Source organism: Bos javanicus, chromosome 11, assembly GCF_032452875.1.
Source record: "Bos javanicus breed banteng chromosome 11, ARS-OSU_banteng_1.0, whole genome shotgun sequence".
In the NCBI taxonomy this organism is placed as follows: Eukaryota; Metazoa; Chordata; class Mammalia; order Artiodactyla; family Bovidae; genus Bos; species Bos javanicus.
The window spans coordinates 62,323,967-62,340,088 of record NC_083878.1 but is presented as its reverse complement, the minus strand read 5'-3'; the positions used below and the strand labels follow the sequence as shown (position 1 = coordinate 62,340,088).

The 16,122-nt window shown below is 41.4% G+C and overlaps 1 protein-coding gene across 5 annotated transcripts in view; it reads left to right on the top strand.

Annotated features, from left to right (window-relative positions):
* VPS54 (VPS54 subunit of GARP complex) overlaps positions 1–16,122 on the top strand; it is a 158,541-nt gene that overhangs the window by 46,122 nt on the left and 96,297 nt on the right. The window contains exon 1 of one of the 5 annotated variants that reach the window (XM_061432777.1): positions 2,267–2,470. The exons of 3 other annotated variants lie outside the window; for them this stretch is intronic. The gene's annotated coding sequence lies outside the window, so the exon portion shown is untranslated. Of the gene's footprint in view, positions 1–2,266; positions 2,471–10,099; positions 10,191–16,122 lie in introns of those variants that run through there. One more of the 5 variants, XM_061432776.1, reaches the window with a different exon arrangement.

Here is a 16,122-nt window from a genome sequence, read left to right as displayed (position 1 = left end):
CTCCAGGCAAGAATACTGGAGTGGGTCACCATTTCCTTCTCCAATGCATGCATGCATGCTAAGTCCCTTGAGTTGTGTCCGACTCTGCGCGACCCTATGGACAGCAGCCCACCAGGCTCCTCTGTCCACAGGATTCTCCAGGCAAGAATACTGGAGTGGGTTGCCGTTTCCTTCTCCAAACATATCAGTGGCAAGCCTTGAAAAAACAATGGACTAATTGGTTACAAATTCTGCTTAATATATGGAAAAAAGTGGTTTATAAGCACTAGTCTGCCTTTATCTTCTGTTCATTATTTCAACAAGTATTTATTGAACTCTCAACTAGCACCAGGCATTGTTCCAAGTATGGGGAGGGGTAAAGTGATAAACAAAACAGATAAAACTCTCTGTTGTCATGGGGGAAGATAATAAATAAGTAAAATATATGGGTGGGTTATATGATAATAAAGACTAAGGAGAAGAAGTGGAAAAACACATAGGGCATGGTGTTGCAATAAGAAATATGGGTGTCACAGACTGTCTCACTGCGAAGGTAAGATCTGAATAAAGACCCAAAGGAGGTGAGCGAATTAACCATTTGAATACCTGGGGGAAAAGATTTCCAGGCAGAGGGAAGAGTAAGTGTAAATGCTCTTGAGGCAGGGTCATGCCTGGCATCCCAGGAACAGTGAGGAGCCCAATATGACCAGAGCAGAGTGAGAAATGGGGGGAGCAGGAGGAGATAAAGTTAGAGAATTAAGAGTGGTATGAGATCAACTAGGACCTTGTCAGGACTTTATCTTTTACTGTGAATGAGATAGAGCCACTGGCATGTTCTAAGCAGAGGAATGATATGACATGACATGACCTGATTTAAGTTTTAGCAAGGTCAAACTTGGAAGAAAACTTATGACCAACCTAGACAGCATATTAAAAAGCAGAGACATTATTTTGCCAATAAAGGTCTGTCTAGTCAAAGCTATGGTTTTTCTAGTAGTCATGTATGGATGTGAGAGTTGGACTATAAAAAAAGCTGAGTGCTGAAGAATTGATGGTTTTGAAACTATGGTGTTGGAGAAGACTCTTGAGAGTCCCTTGGACTGCAAGGAGACCCAACCAGTTCATCCTAAGGAAAATCAGTCCTAAATATTCATCTTAAGGACTGATGCTGAAGCTGAAACTCCAATAGTTTGGCCATCTGATGTGAAGAACCGACTCATTGGAAAAGACCCTGATGCTGGGAAAGATTGAAGGAGGGAGAAGAAGGGGATGACAGAGGATGAGATGGTTGGTATAGCATCACTGACTCAATGTACATGAGTTTGAGTAAGTTCCAGGAGTTGGTGATGGACAGGGAAGCCTGGTATGCTGCAGTCCATGGGGCTGCAAAGAGTCAGACACGACTGAGCAACTGAACTGAACCGAACCGAAGGTCAAACTGATTATTATGTTGACAGTAAGCTGGTGGGGGACAAAGACTAGGAGACTTTTGCAGTAATCCAGGCAAGTAGGATCATTGCACTACATAACTCCAAGAAGCATCGTTCACCTGTTATGTCTGTGAATGGTGCTTCCTGTAATGAGCAGTATATAGTACAACAGCTGTAGTTTGTGGCCCATAGGCAAGATGTCTTGGACCAGGGTGGATGCAATGTGAATGGTGAGAAGTGTTCAGTCAAGATATATTTTGAAGATAGAATTAATAGGATTTTTTGACATGGTAGATGTGGAATATGAAAGAATCAAGTATGATTTCAAGGTCATCCATTACTTTCATGAATTATTATTTTTCATTAAACTAAATGCCATTTACTAAGGAGGAATAATTTATATTTATTTTTTAATTCAACAAACATTTATTGAAAGTCTACTTTGTAGTTTTTTGTTCCAGATTCTGTAGGATATTTGAAAAGTACAATAGCAGCAACAACAGAAAATCCTGTCCTGGAAACATAACTAGTTTGTTACACAAAGCCTCCATAGAGAAAAGAATCAGTACTGAATAGAGCAACATAAGAAAAAAAATATTATAATGGGATGGGTTAGATACTATATATATAACCACTTCTCTAGGGAAATGGTCCAATTTGAAAATAATTTTACGTTTGTCAGGATATGGCCATATTTTTCATTGCTATATTCTACTATTTATTGCTAAGAATCAGCCTGCAATGCAGGAAACCTGGGTTCAATCCCTGGGTCAGGAAGATCCCCTGGAGAAGGAAATGGCAATCCACTCCAGTATTCTTGCCTGGAAAATTCCATGGACAGAGGAGCCTGGTGGGTGGGATACAGTCCACTGGGTCACAAAAAGTCAGACACAAGTGAGTGGCTTTCACTTTCATTGCTATATTGCTCTTCAACAATTTATTAACTATTTTCTGATGTTAAAGGACTCATGTGTTTCCTGTTCCAAATGCAAATAGATACGCTCTATGGTTGACACCTGCTCCAGGAGGAAGTGTAATATATAAAAGACTTCATGTCTGAGGTAGGAATTGTCTGTTTCACATGCCCTTCTCTTACTGATGTCTTATATTACATTCCTCACAGGTTGGTTGAGAATTCAGTCTTACCTTGGCCCCTAGTTCCTACTCGTCCAACTTCTGACTTGCAAATTTTCATACTTCTGACCACCTATCTTCCTTGCAGCCCTTTGGTTTACGAGAAGTTCTGAGATCTTTTGACTTCTCATGCCTTACTTCACCCACTTCATTCATAGTCAAGTCTTGCTGATTCCTCTTCTGTGGTTTTCATTAACACAGCTTTCCTAATAATGATGAGATAGTAAAAATTATAATAATGGGTAGGATATCTAACATCTTTACATACTGACTATGGGCTAGGCACTATGTGATGCTATTTAAATACATTTTAAATATACTTTAGGAGTTCTGGTGAGTGGGTACTATCATTATTCCAATGAGGAACTGAGCTTTAGAGAGATTAACATGCCTGAAGTAACTCAGCCAGAAAGTGGCAGAGCTAGGATGCAAACTCCAAGTGCATGAAGACTACTATGTAAACATGTCCTTCTGTACCATATGCATATTTAATATGATTCAGAGGGAGGGGGAAGCCAATCCCAACAAAGTTCTCTAACCTCTCAAAGCCTCCATGTTTAATAATTATCTTTCTAATATCATGGATTTATCCATTTTTAATTTTGCTTAGTTGAAGTTAGGAGATAATATTTTGCAATATAGTCCTATTTTTAAAGGTATTGATACTAGAGTTAGTTTTGTATGCCCCTAAGCACAGGTACAGATTTTATTTTCTAAGGCTCCAAAATCACTGTGGATGGTGACTGTAGCCATGAAATTAAAAGATGCTTGCTCCTTGGAAGGAAAGCTATGACAAACCTAGACAGTGTTATTAAAAAGCAGAAACATCGCTTTGCCGACAAAGGTCTGTATAGTCAAAGCATGGTTTTTCCAGTAGTCATGTATGGATTTGAGAGTTGGATCATAAAGAAGGTTGAGCACTGAAGAACTGATGCTTTCGAATTATGGTGCTGGAGAAAACTCTTTGAGAGTCCCTTGGACTGCAAGGAGATCAAACCAGTCAATCCTAAAGGAAATCAGTCCTGAATATTCATTGGCAGCACTGATGCTGAAGCTTAAACTCCAATACTTTGGCCACCTGATGCAAAGAGCCAACTTGTTGGAAAAGACCTTGATGCTGGGAAAGACTGAAGGCAAAAGGAGAAGAGGGTGGTAGAGGATGAGATGGTTAGATAGCATCACTGATTCACTGGACATGAATTGGAGCAAACTCAGGGAGATAGTGAAGGACAGGGGAGCCTGGCGTGCTGCAGTCCATGGAGTCGCAAAGAGTTGGACACGAGTTTGTGACTGAACAACAGTAACAGACACAGGTATACACACACACATACACATACTCTGAACATAGGCTAACAAAGTAGCAACTGAAAGTAGAAATAACAATGGGAACTTCTAGTAGACCAAGATCAAAATTTAAAAAAGGAGGGAAGAGGAAGAAAACTAGCAAGTGTGTTTTGAGTCTTTCATGTTACTAGTTACTGTGTTAAAATGTTCATTTAATCCTTACAACTTTATTATTATCCTCACTTTACTCAGGAGAAAAATAAACTGCCAAGAAAATATTACTCCTAATTGGCAGATGAAGAAATAAAGGATTAGAAATTGAGATCAAAATCACATAAAGTGTCAAAGCAGAGCTGAAAACCCAGACTTAAATTACAAAGCCTGTCAAATTAATCACTGCAGGTGGTAGACAGATTCCAGGGTAGCCCCATGATTCCCACTTCCTGATAGTCACAACTTTGTGTAATCCCCTCTTTTTGAATGTAAACAAAACTTGTGACTTGCATGGTGAAGATAGAATATCATCATGGTGAAGATAGAATATGATGCTAGGTGACTCTCTTTAGAGAGTTTAGAGACCCTCCTTGCTGTTTGGATGAAGTAATCAGCCATAGTGAGAAAACCTATATGGCAAGGAATTGCAGGAGGCCTCTAGGAGCTGAGGGCAGTCCTCAGCTAGCAAGAAACTATGGTTCTCATACAATCGTAAGAAAAGGAATTCTGCCAATAACATGCATCACCTTGGAAGCAGATTCTTCCCCAGTCAAAGCTCCAAATGAGAACACAGCCTGACTGATATTTTGATTGCAGCGTTATGAGACCCTGAGCACCAGACCAAGCTAGGCTGTGCCCAGACTCCTGATTCACAGAAACTAAGAATTGATGCTTTTGAACTGTGGTGTTGGAGAAGACTCTTGGGAGTCCCTTGGACTGCAAGGAGATCCAACCAGTCCATTCTGAAGGAGATCAGCCCTGGGATTTCTTTGGAAGAAATGATGCTAAAGCTGAAACTCCAGTACTTTGGCCACCTCATGAGAAGAGTTGACTCATTGGAAAAGACTGATGCTGGGAGGGATTGGGGGCAGGAGGAGAAGGGGACGACACAGGATGAGATGGCTGGATGGCATCACTGACTCGATGGACGTGAGTCTGAGTGAACTCCAGGAGTTGGTGATGGACAGGGAGGCCTGGCATGCTGCGGTTCATGGGGTTGCAAAGAGTCGGACATGACTGAGCGACTGAACTGAACTGATTTTCATGGTAATCAAATGAAAATTTGGAATATCAGCATGAAAGATAAATGTAACAGGGCAGTTTAACAGAGTTAAATAATTGTTTCCAAAGTAATCAAGCAGCTGATTTAGAAGATACAAGCAATGATGATATATTGAAAAATTATATGAGTCAAACTATTATTGAGTGTATTATTATCACATGAGATATCATAACATTTCTGTTGCTTATCCACACATTTAGTTTTAATATCTTACACCATACTCAAAGTAAACTGGAAAGTTTTCCAATAGTCCCACATTAGATATGAAGATATTAAAACATAGTTTCAAGTTTTATCATGCTATAAATTGTGATTTAAAAACACTGTTACATCTTAGAATAGCTGAAACATGATGGATCAAATAATTCAGGGCATTGGAACAAAAAATCAAACCCTGATGAAATTACTACCAGCACTACTACTTTTAGTGCTTGAATGCATGTTGACTTTGTACCAATGGTAATTTATATTAATAGAAAAACACACAATGTAATTATACATATTTAGGGGCTTCCTTTCTTTGGGATTGGAATAAAAACTGACCTTTTCCATTCCTGTGGCCACTGCTGTTTTCCAAATTTGCTGGCATATTGAGTGCAGCACTTTCACAGCGTCATTCCGATCACAAAGAAAGGCAATGCCAAAGAATGCTCAAACTACCGCACAATTGCACTCATCTCACATGCTAGTAAAGTAATGCTCAAAATTCTCCAAGCCAGGCTTCAGCAATACGTGAACCGTGAACTTCCTGATGTTCAAGCTGGTGTTAGAAAAGGCAGAGGAACCAGAGATCAAATTGCCAACATTCGCTGGATCATGGAAAAAGGAAGAGAGTTCCAGAAAAACATCTATTTCTGCTTTATTGACTATGCCAAAGACTTTGACTGTGTGGATCACAATAAACTGTGGGAAATTCTGAAAGAGATGGGAATACCAGACTACCTGATGTGCCTCTTGAGAAATCTGTATGCAGGTCAGGAAGCAACAGTTAGAACTGGACATGGAACAACAGACTGGTTCCAAACAGGAAAAGGAGTACGTCAAGGCTGTATATTGTCATCCTGTTTATTTAACTTCTATGCAGAGTACATCATGAGAAACGCTGGGCTGGAAGAAACACAAGCTGGAATCAAGATTGCCAGGAGAAATACCAATAACCTCAGATATGCAGATGACACCACCCTTATGGCAGAAAGTGAAGAGGAACTCAAAAGCCTCTTGATGAAAGTGAAAGAGGAGAGTGAAAAAGTTGGCTTAAAGCTCAACATTCAGAAAACTAAGATCATGGCATCCGGTCCCATCACTTCATGGGAAATAGATGGGGAAACAGTGGCAAGTGTCAGACTTTATTTTTTGGGCTTCAAAATCACTGCAGATGGTGACTGCAGCCATGAAATTAAAAGACGCTTACTCCTTGGAAGGAAAGTTATGTCCAACCTAGATAGCATATTGAAAAGCAGGGACATTACTTTGCCAACAAAGGTCCATCTAGTCAAGGCTATGGTTTTTCCTGTGGTCATGTATGGATGTGAGAGTTGGACTGTGAAGAAGGCTGAGTGCCGAAGAATTGATGCTTTTGAACTGTGGTGTTGGAGAACACTCTTGAAAGTCCCTTGGACTGCAAGGAGATCCAACCAGTGCATTCTGAAGGAGATCAGCCCTGGGATTTCTTTGGAAGGAATGATGCTAAAGCTGAAGCTCCAGTACTTTGGCCACCTCATGCGAAGAGTTGACTCATTGGAAAAGACTCTGATGCTGGGAGGGATTGGGGGCAGGAGGAGAAGGGGATGACAGAGGATGAGATGGCTGGATGGCATCATTGACTCGATGGATGTGAGTCTGAGTGAACTCTGGGAGTTGGTGATGGACAGGGAGGCCTGGCGTGCTGTGATTGATGGGGTTGCAAAGAGTCGGACACGACTGAGCGACTGAACTGAATTGAGGGGCTTCCTAGTTGGCACAGTAGTAAAGAATCCACCTGCTAATGCAGGAGACACAAGGGACCAAGAGACGCAGGTTTGATCCTTGGGTTGGGAGATCCCCTGGACTAGGAAATGGCAACCTACTCCAAAATTCGTGCCTGGAGAAGTCTATGGCCAGAGGATCCTGGTGGGCTGTTACAGTCCATGGTGTTGCAAATAGCTGGACACGACTGAGTGACAGCATGTACATGATATGAGCTATAGAGTAAGTTAGAGAACTTGAATGGGTTTCCATTTGATAGGTTTAAGATTTGCTATTTAGAAAAAGAGCTTCCCAGGTGGCTCAGTGGTAAAGAATCTACCCCAATGAAGGAACCTGGTGGGCTACAGTCCATGGGGTCCCAGAGTCGGACGTGACTGTGCACATACATTGTAGAGAAAAGAGGGGCTAGTGCTCGTATCTAACTAAATTGCAAAATTCTTCTTCTGATTGTTCCTACAACTATGTTCCCTTTCCCTTCTGTATTTATATTGGCATATGAAAGTATAGTTTCTGTCAAACAAGTCATTAAAAATGGTATTCACTGATTGAGAAACATGTTAGTCTCACAACTGCCCCATACACAAATACGTGCCGAGCATATAGCAAACATGACATAGGCCTTTCATAGGTGTTGCAGCATTAGAAAATTTGCCCATTCTCCATCTAATGAGAATATCTGACCCTGGTGACTATCACCATTCATAATTCTCAACAGGTTTAATAAAGATAATGCCAGATACACTGTTAGTAATAGGGTAGCTAAATATTGCCTTGATATTTGCTTCATTTGAGGGCAATAATGATTTCTATCAGTTATTCTTAATTTTCTGTGATCTGTGCTTTCTGGAAATTAATACGAATTACATATCTCTACACATTTGTTTTCAATTTGGCTTTTCTTTTTAATACTCCAATCATTTAAGGGATAACAGGTGAACATATTAATCGGAAATATACCTACTTCTAAATTAAATTCCTTATCCGGTTAATAGTCTTTTGTTATGTTTTTGGCAAACCTGATTATCAGCATTTAGTTTTAGATTTAGATTCATGATTATGAACTGTTCTGTGAATTAGTAAAAACAAAATCATGCTGGATCCCTGAAAGAACTCAGTGCAATACTCAACATGTATTTTCTTCCTATGGTTTGTTATCTACAAATGGATGATAAGGAAAGCAAACCTGTCTGTCTTGTGCTAGTGTCTGAGAGATACTTCATAGCTATTCTCTAACCCAAGTGCCAACTACGGCAACTTGGAATCTTTTTCCGAGCAAGGTCGGGTATAAGCGCAAATATTTTTTAAAACGCCAAACCACTGGGTATAAGGCAGCTTTTGAACTACTGTTGGTTTCCTGATGTGGTTTCAAAATATAAGAACTTGTTGCATCCATTTCATAGTATAATCTATGAACTGATTCTAGATTTAAAGTGAATTATTTTTCTCTCTGGCCTTTGGTGAAATTTGGTGAGTCTTTCTTGTGTAATGTATGTAACGTGTGTAATCTGGTTTTACCCAGGATTTAGGAGAGTTTATTATTTTTATAGTTAAATTTAGTTCATGTTGGAGATTATTGTTCTCATTCTCCTTATTACAAAATTGTAGAAAATTGAATTTAGAACAATATAAAGAATTTCCTCTCAACTATTTTTGTTTCTTCTCTATTGTCCTTCCCTTCCCCCAACTTTAGCTCTTTAGTGGGTAAAATAGTTATGTTTGCAGTTTTCAAAATGACTTCTTAGAAGTGAAACTGGAAACTTTTTTTTTCAATCTCCAACGGTAAGAGTTACATTTTCACTTTTGATTTGATAAAACACATGAAACACACTAGCTGATAAAATAAGCATTCAAAAGGCCCTTTTCTCTCTTTTAAAAAGTATCCTAACACATTCTCTTTCTTGTGGATTCTATTAACTGGATTAAGATCACCAGCCCTCCGAAACCAGGCTAAATTGGATTACTGTTGAGAATCATAGTGAGGAGGTATTAAATAATACACATGCACACATACACACTCTTCAAGTATTTCAATCAAAGCAGGAAGAACTGATTCCATGGCTAGAGAAGTGTGACAGGTGCGAGAGGAAGGCCTGGAACTTGGGCAAAACTTGGGATTTGGTGGGAGAAGGCCTCCATAGGGAGTGCACTGTTTCCAGAGTCCAGTGGATTGTTGGGGAGGGGGTGACCTTAAACCTTTCAAAGGACACTTAACCGGGAAACTCTGAACAGCCTTCACTTTAAAGGGGTGAAAGGAGAGGTGGAATGTTGTGGAAGTATCTGCTGTAATAGGTGCTGAGTGATTGAGGGATGTTTGGTGTCGGTTGGTCGAGGGCCACCCTGAGGGGTCGCGTACAGACCCGGGAAGGCGGCAAGCGGCACCTGGCTGCAGCCGAGAGCACCTGGGGGTGGGGGAGGGGTCGTCGAGTTCAGCGTGCGTTTCTGTCTCTGCCTGGGAAGTTATTAGAGATTAGAGGAGGCGCTGAGCGGCCGCGCGGGGTATTCCCCGCTCCGGGGTAACGCCGGCGGCGCCCGCTCCAGGTCCGGCCCTCTCCCGAGACTGCAAGCGCTCCCCCCGGCCCGGGCCGCGGCCTCCCGCCCCGGTGGAGCCGCGCGGTGGATTGTGGGCTGGGGGCTGCGGCGGCCTCGCGGCGGCCTCCGGCACTGTCTCCCCGGACCTAGCCAGACCGAGGCGGGCGGGCGGGGTGAGGAGAAGCAGTAGAGCAGGGAGCAGAGTCGCTAGGGGTAGTGGTCGCGGCGCGGCGGCGGCGGCGGCGGCGGCTCCTCTGGAGGCCGGGGATGTGGGAGAGGCGGTGGCAGCAGCGGCGGAGGCGGCGCTGCGGACTCGGGGGAAACTGCTGGCTGACAGGACACCCGGGAGAGACGTGAGGGAGCCGCCGCTGCCGCCTCTCACCCCTGAGCGGAGCTGGGCTCGAGAGGGCGGCCCTGTGCTCCCCCGGCCGACTGGCCAGCCGGCGCGGGGCGGGGGCGGGAAGCCGGGCTCGGGCCCAGCCGGGCTCCGGGCGGCGGCGGCCGCGGAGCAGCAGCCTCGGCGCGACGTGGAGGCTTGGAGGCGGCGGCGATGCACTAGGCCTCGCTCTAGGGCGGCTGCCCGGGACCCGCAGGTAGGTGTCGGGCCGGCCCCACGCGGCCCCCAGCGCTTCGCGGCCCACCCTCGCCCCGACTTGCCGTGGAGGGAGGACAGAGACCCCACCCCCTCTGTCTCCTCCCAGGCCCAAGCCGGCGGAGTTTCGGTCACAACTGACCAGCGCCGAAGCTTCCATTCCTCCCGGCCACCACCTCCTCCTCTTCCTTCTCACTCTCCCGCCGGGATTCGGGCCGGCAGCTGTACTCTTCGCCCCTAGCCCGCGGCTGCGACGCCGCTCTCGCCCCTCTCGCCCCTCTCGCCCCTCTCGCCCCTGTCGCCCCTCTTGGGATTTCGGCTGTGGAACTTCCACCACCCTCGTTAGACGCTGCCCCCAAACTTTCCCTTTCTTTTTCTAGCCGGGCCCTTAACCTGCTTTTTGATCCTACTGGAATAATTTAAATTTAAAAAGTCATTTTTTCTTCCTGGAGATGGCCAGCCCAGAAAATAACTCGGTGTTTTGCAGTTTGGCAGTTTAGCTCGCAATCATTTTGTTCAATAGTTAATTTTCTTCAGTTATACATCTTCCCGTCTCTGCATTGATACAAAGGCAGGCCTTACCTGCTCTCCTGTTGTTGACGGGGGAACTTTTGCCTGCCCATTATGATTAACACTTGGTCTGTCCATGTGCTGAGTTTGGGATGGTATTTTTAGAATTTTGGCTGACCCGGGTTGCAGTTTGTTTTTAAGAGTTCCCCATTAACTAGATTTATTTTGATCTTTATTTAGGCTCTCTTTACTTTCGAAGAATTCAGTTGGAATGTTTTTGTGTTTTATTTTTAATTGGTTCTGTGTCTGATTTGTCAAACCCCAGGGCAGTCTTAATAGTAAATGCTTTAAAAAGGCAAGTGATGTCATGATAGTGTACTGAGAAATGTTATTGTGGTAACTTAAATTGCAGATTTTGACGGACATTCAGGTTGACTTTATCTGATGTTCTATTTGGAAAAGTAGCTTGAGAGCCTTAATGACTTCTAAGATGGAATGATGGGATTTGTTTGATTTCAGTCAGATTCTGATTTCCTGGAAATAGGTATTACTTGATTGTTCATAGTTGTCATCATTGCTTATGATAGGTTTTGATAAAAATCAATGTGTGCAAATTTTGGGTGCTTGATAGTTATGGTCTAAGGGATTAGATGTTTGCGATTTTATTGTGATTTGGCTATTTTAAAATGATACTCTCTTAATTTTAGAATTATTGCGTTATCAGGACAGACATTACAACCTGAGGATCACTTTTAAAAGAAATTAAAAATATCTCTATGGTTTTCTTTACAAAGAGTGAACTACAACAAAACTGTAAAGACTGTCTCTGTTCTGTTGTTGATGATGATATTAATATATTTTGGTCTTAGAGAGGTTTTGACTTTTCACTTTCATGCATTGGAGAAGGAAATGGCAACCCACTCCAGTGTTCTTGCCTGGAGAATCCCAGGGACAGGGGAGCCTGGTGGGCTGCTGTCTATGGGGTCGCACAGAGTTGGACACGACTGAAACGACTTAGCAGCAGCAGCAGAGAGGTATTGTTACCCTAACATTTGGCTTTCTGAAATGTTTTTCATTGCGTTTAAGTTATCCAAAGTTTATTAGGAAAAGATGATTAAATTTGTATTTATTTTCTGGAAAAGTTAATTTCTGGATAGGTATTAAGTTTTTATGTCAGAATTAAAATCAAATCTTACACAACTCTTGAAATGGGAAACTTTGCAGAATTTGTTCTTAATCACATTCCTTTCCTATCAATAAGAGTTGATTAAAATTCTTTTTCTGCTTTAAGCTTTTTACAATATTTATTGAGTAGGGTACACTTATTTAAAGTGTTAAATTCGTCCATTTTTAGGTAATTTACATAGTTGTGCAACCATTACCATAATCTAATTTTAGAACATTTTCATCACCCCAAAAAGAAACCTCTGCCCATTAGCAGTTACTCCCCATTCTCCCCACTCCACCCTACCCCCGGACATAGGCAACCACTAATCTACTTTCCATCTCAATATTTGCCTGTTATGGTTCACTCATATATACAGTATTACTCCCTGAAAAAATTTTCTTTTAAAATTAATTTCCACGTTTAAAATAGTTTGAGTCAGGCAATAATCAACTGATCACTGGTATTAAAAAGTGATATTTTAAACAGTTGACATCCTGTTTGGTTGTATTCATCATAGATTACTACTGGAGAAAGAAAAGTTAGCATGAATGACTTCAGTGATCTGAGGAGGTGGTTTAGTCAGCTGGGAGTCAGTAAGTAAAAGTTGAAGGAGTGTGTTTGCCATTGGATATTAGAGTTGAAAAGATCTTAAAGGTCATCTGCTTACTTCTACTTCCTTCACAAATAGATGGCAGGAACCAGATGAGGAAATCTGGAGTGGAAGCTTGAATCTCTAGGGCACATGATTTAAGAACCACAGTGTTACCATGTAAAGCAAGAAATGGGGATTTGCGAGTTAGAACTGTTAAGATCTTATGTATAAGTATGTACGTACATATGGATGTATGTATTTGACATTTTACTAGCAGAGTAGTGAGAGAACTGGACATTTCCCCATCTTTGGGATGGAGGGAGGAAGGGGACGATACATGTGATTCATATTACAAAATCCTATAAAATGCTTTAAGCTAAAGGAAGATAGCATATATATTATTTAGGTATCTTTTTGTACTGTTACCATCTTAATTTTTTAAAAATCCACATTTTAGAAACACAATTAAAAAAAAATTATACAGGGCTGGTTGGAGGCCTCTTTTTTTCAAGACCTAGGACCCTAACTTTTAAATCAGTGGTACTCAAAGAGGGGCAGTTTTGCCCTCCGAGGGATATTTGGAAATGTCCAAAGACATTTTTCATTTCACAGCTGAGGGTTGGATACTGTTGGCCTCTAGCCAGGGATGTTGCTAAATATCTTATAATGTGCAAGACGTATCCCATTCCACCCTGCCTCCCCCCAACCTCCTGACACACACAACAAAGAATTATCTGACCCTAAATATCAGTAATGTTCTAATCCTGTGGTTTGCATGATTCTGGTAAGGGCCTGAGCTAATGTTCCTGACTTCCACCAGATGGGAAAATATTCTCACTGGGCTCTGTTTGGTGGGTAAGGTTAAACTTTAGGTCCTCTGGCAATTCTCTCTCTTTGCAAGAGGAGGCAGTGAGGGAAGAATCTGTAACATAATGCAGATACTTTTTTAGTCTGCTTAGTTGTCTTCAAATCTGAAGTAAAAGAATTGATTTTCTTTCTGAAAATGGCAGCCTTATTTTATTGCAGATTTGAGCTATTATGTTTTGAATTGTTCATTACTGGTACATAGGTTTTTGAATTTAAAATAGATAAATAGTGTTTTCTTTACCTAGATTATTTTTTTTTCTGGTAGCTTCAACTGCCAAGGAAGAGAAGTAAGCTGTGTTTTAATTAATTAATAATGTATATTATGATATAGAAAAATTCAAAGCTTACTCATGAATCTCATCTTTTTTTCTTATTGGCCCCGCTTTTTGAAAAAATTATTTCTTTTTGGTTGTGCTAGTCTTGATTGCTGCATGCAGGCTTTCTCTAGTTGCAGTGAGCAGTTCTACTCTTCATTGTAGTTCGCAGGCTTTTCCCTGCAGTGGCTTCTCTTATTGTGGAGCTTAGGCTCTATGTGAACAGGCTTCAGTAGTTGCAGAATATGGGCTCAGTAGTTGTGGAGCATGGGCTTAGTTGCCCCAAAGGCATGTGAGATCCTCCCGGACCAGGGATCGAACTGGTGGCCCCTGCATTGACAGGCAGTTTCTTTACCACAGTGAGAGTAAAAAGTGAAAGTGTTAGTCATTCAGTCCTGTCTGACTCTTTGCCACCCCATGGACTGTAGCCTGCTAGGCTTCTGTGTCCATGGGATTCTTCTGGCGAGAATACTAGAGTGGATAGCCGTTCCCTTCTCCAGGGTTCTTCCTGACTTAGGGCTCGAACCTGGATCTCCTGCATTGTAGGCAGGTTCTTTAACATCTGAGCCACTGGGGAAGCCCACTTTACCACAATACCACCAGGGAAGTCCTAGGCCTCACTTTTGACTCTTATTTAATTTTTTTGTAGCAAGTTTAATTTGGTGATGAAAGGAGATTGAAAAGTTGGAATCACTTTTGTTATTTACCAGCCTTATGACTTTATTAGATAAATTACCCAATCTTTCTGAGCCTCAGTTTTCTCATCTATAAGGTAGGAATAGCAGTAATTTTGGTATTTTAAAGTTATTGTGAGAATTAAATGAGGTAATATGTTAAGATGCTATGTCAGCTATAAAATACTATATGAGTTAGTTACTGTACCTGAAACTAGTATAATGTTGCATGTTAATTATGCTTCAATTAATAAAAAAAAGAGTTACTTGTTTCAGAGGATTCAAATTAGAAAGGGATATAGATGGTGCTGAAGCAAGAATACAGAAAGCAAGGCAGAGAAATAACTGCTGAAAACCTCTCTAGGGAGAAGAGAGTTCTAAAAATATATTGATAACAAACTAGTGAAAGAACTAGTCAGTTCAGTTCAGTCACTCAGTCATGTCTGACTCTTGGCAGGCCCATGGACTGCAGCTCGCCAGGCTTCCCCATCAATCACCAGCTCCCTGAGTTTGCTCAGACTCGGGTCCATCGATTTGGTGATGCCATTCAACCATCTCATCCTCTGTCATCCCCTTCTCTTCCTGCTTTCAATCTCCCAGCATCAGGGTCTTTTCCAAAGAGTCAGTTCTTCACATCAGGTGGCCAAAATATTGGAGCTAGTGTTATCACCATAATTTGAAGCTCTTTGACCTAGGGGCAGACTGACTTCCTTCAGTAGCACCTGAGGGCATCACCATTACAACATAATATAAAACAGATTATTAAAATGGTGAAATTGAGTTATCAAGGAAAGATTACCTTGTTTTCAAAATATGCTGTTTGAAAAGCCATAAAAAATGTATAATTTAAGAATTAAAAACTTCAGAAGTGCCTTATACAAAGAGTTTTGACCTTACCAAGGGTAAACTATAGTTATCCTGGATCATTTCCCTTATTAGGAATAATCCCTTCTGCCTTCATTTATTATTCATGCCTTCCTTTTTTCTAGAAGAATTTTTCTACCACTGGTAATTGCTCTTCACATGTGAGGATTCAATTGAAGACATAGGGGTTTTAAACCTATCCACTATTTGTAAAATCTCATTTATTTCTAGATTTGTTTCTTTATTATTTTTCAGCATCTTTTTTTATACAATAAAGAAATGTTTTGATTTTTCTGTATGTTTGGTAGTTCATTGTTGTGCATTTAGAGTTGGATTAACTGAAATACTTGAAATGAATGGGGAGAAATGTAATCTTAGAATTTTGTTAAACTGGTCAGTTTTCCTTCACAATCATACAAAAGTAAAACTGCAGATAAAACAGAGTTCCAGCTATCCAGTGAGATTTTTTTGGACAGCATGAGGGTAGAATGGTTGGAGATAGTATTCAAAATAAGTCATGTTGTGGTATTGGTAGGATTTTTTAAAAAGTATGGTGAACTTTAATCGGAACCCACTTCAGTATTCTTGCCTGGAAAATCCCATGGATGGAGGAGCCTGGCAGGCTGTAGTCCATGGGGTCGCAAAGAGTCGGACGTGACTGAGCGACTTCCCTCTCACTTTCACTTCATGGTGAACTTAAAAAATTGTAGGGGGTTCCCTGGTGGTCTAGTGGTTAGAATTCCAGGCTTTCATTGCTGTGACCCAGGTTCAGTTATTGGGGAACTGAGATCCTGCAAGCCACAGCTGGTATGGCCAAAAACAAAAAACAAAAAAAAATCAGATTGTAGAGAGTGGGGGCAAATTTTCATGTCATAAATGCTACTGATTTGAATAATTTATATTCAATTAGTTAGCTTTTTGATTAAAACTAAGTTCAGAGATTG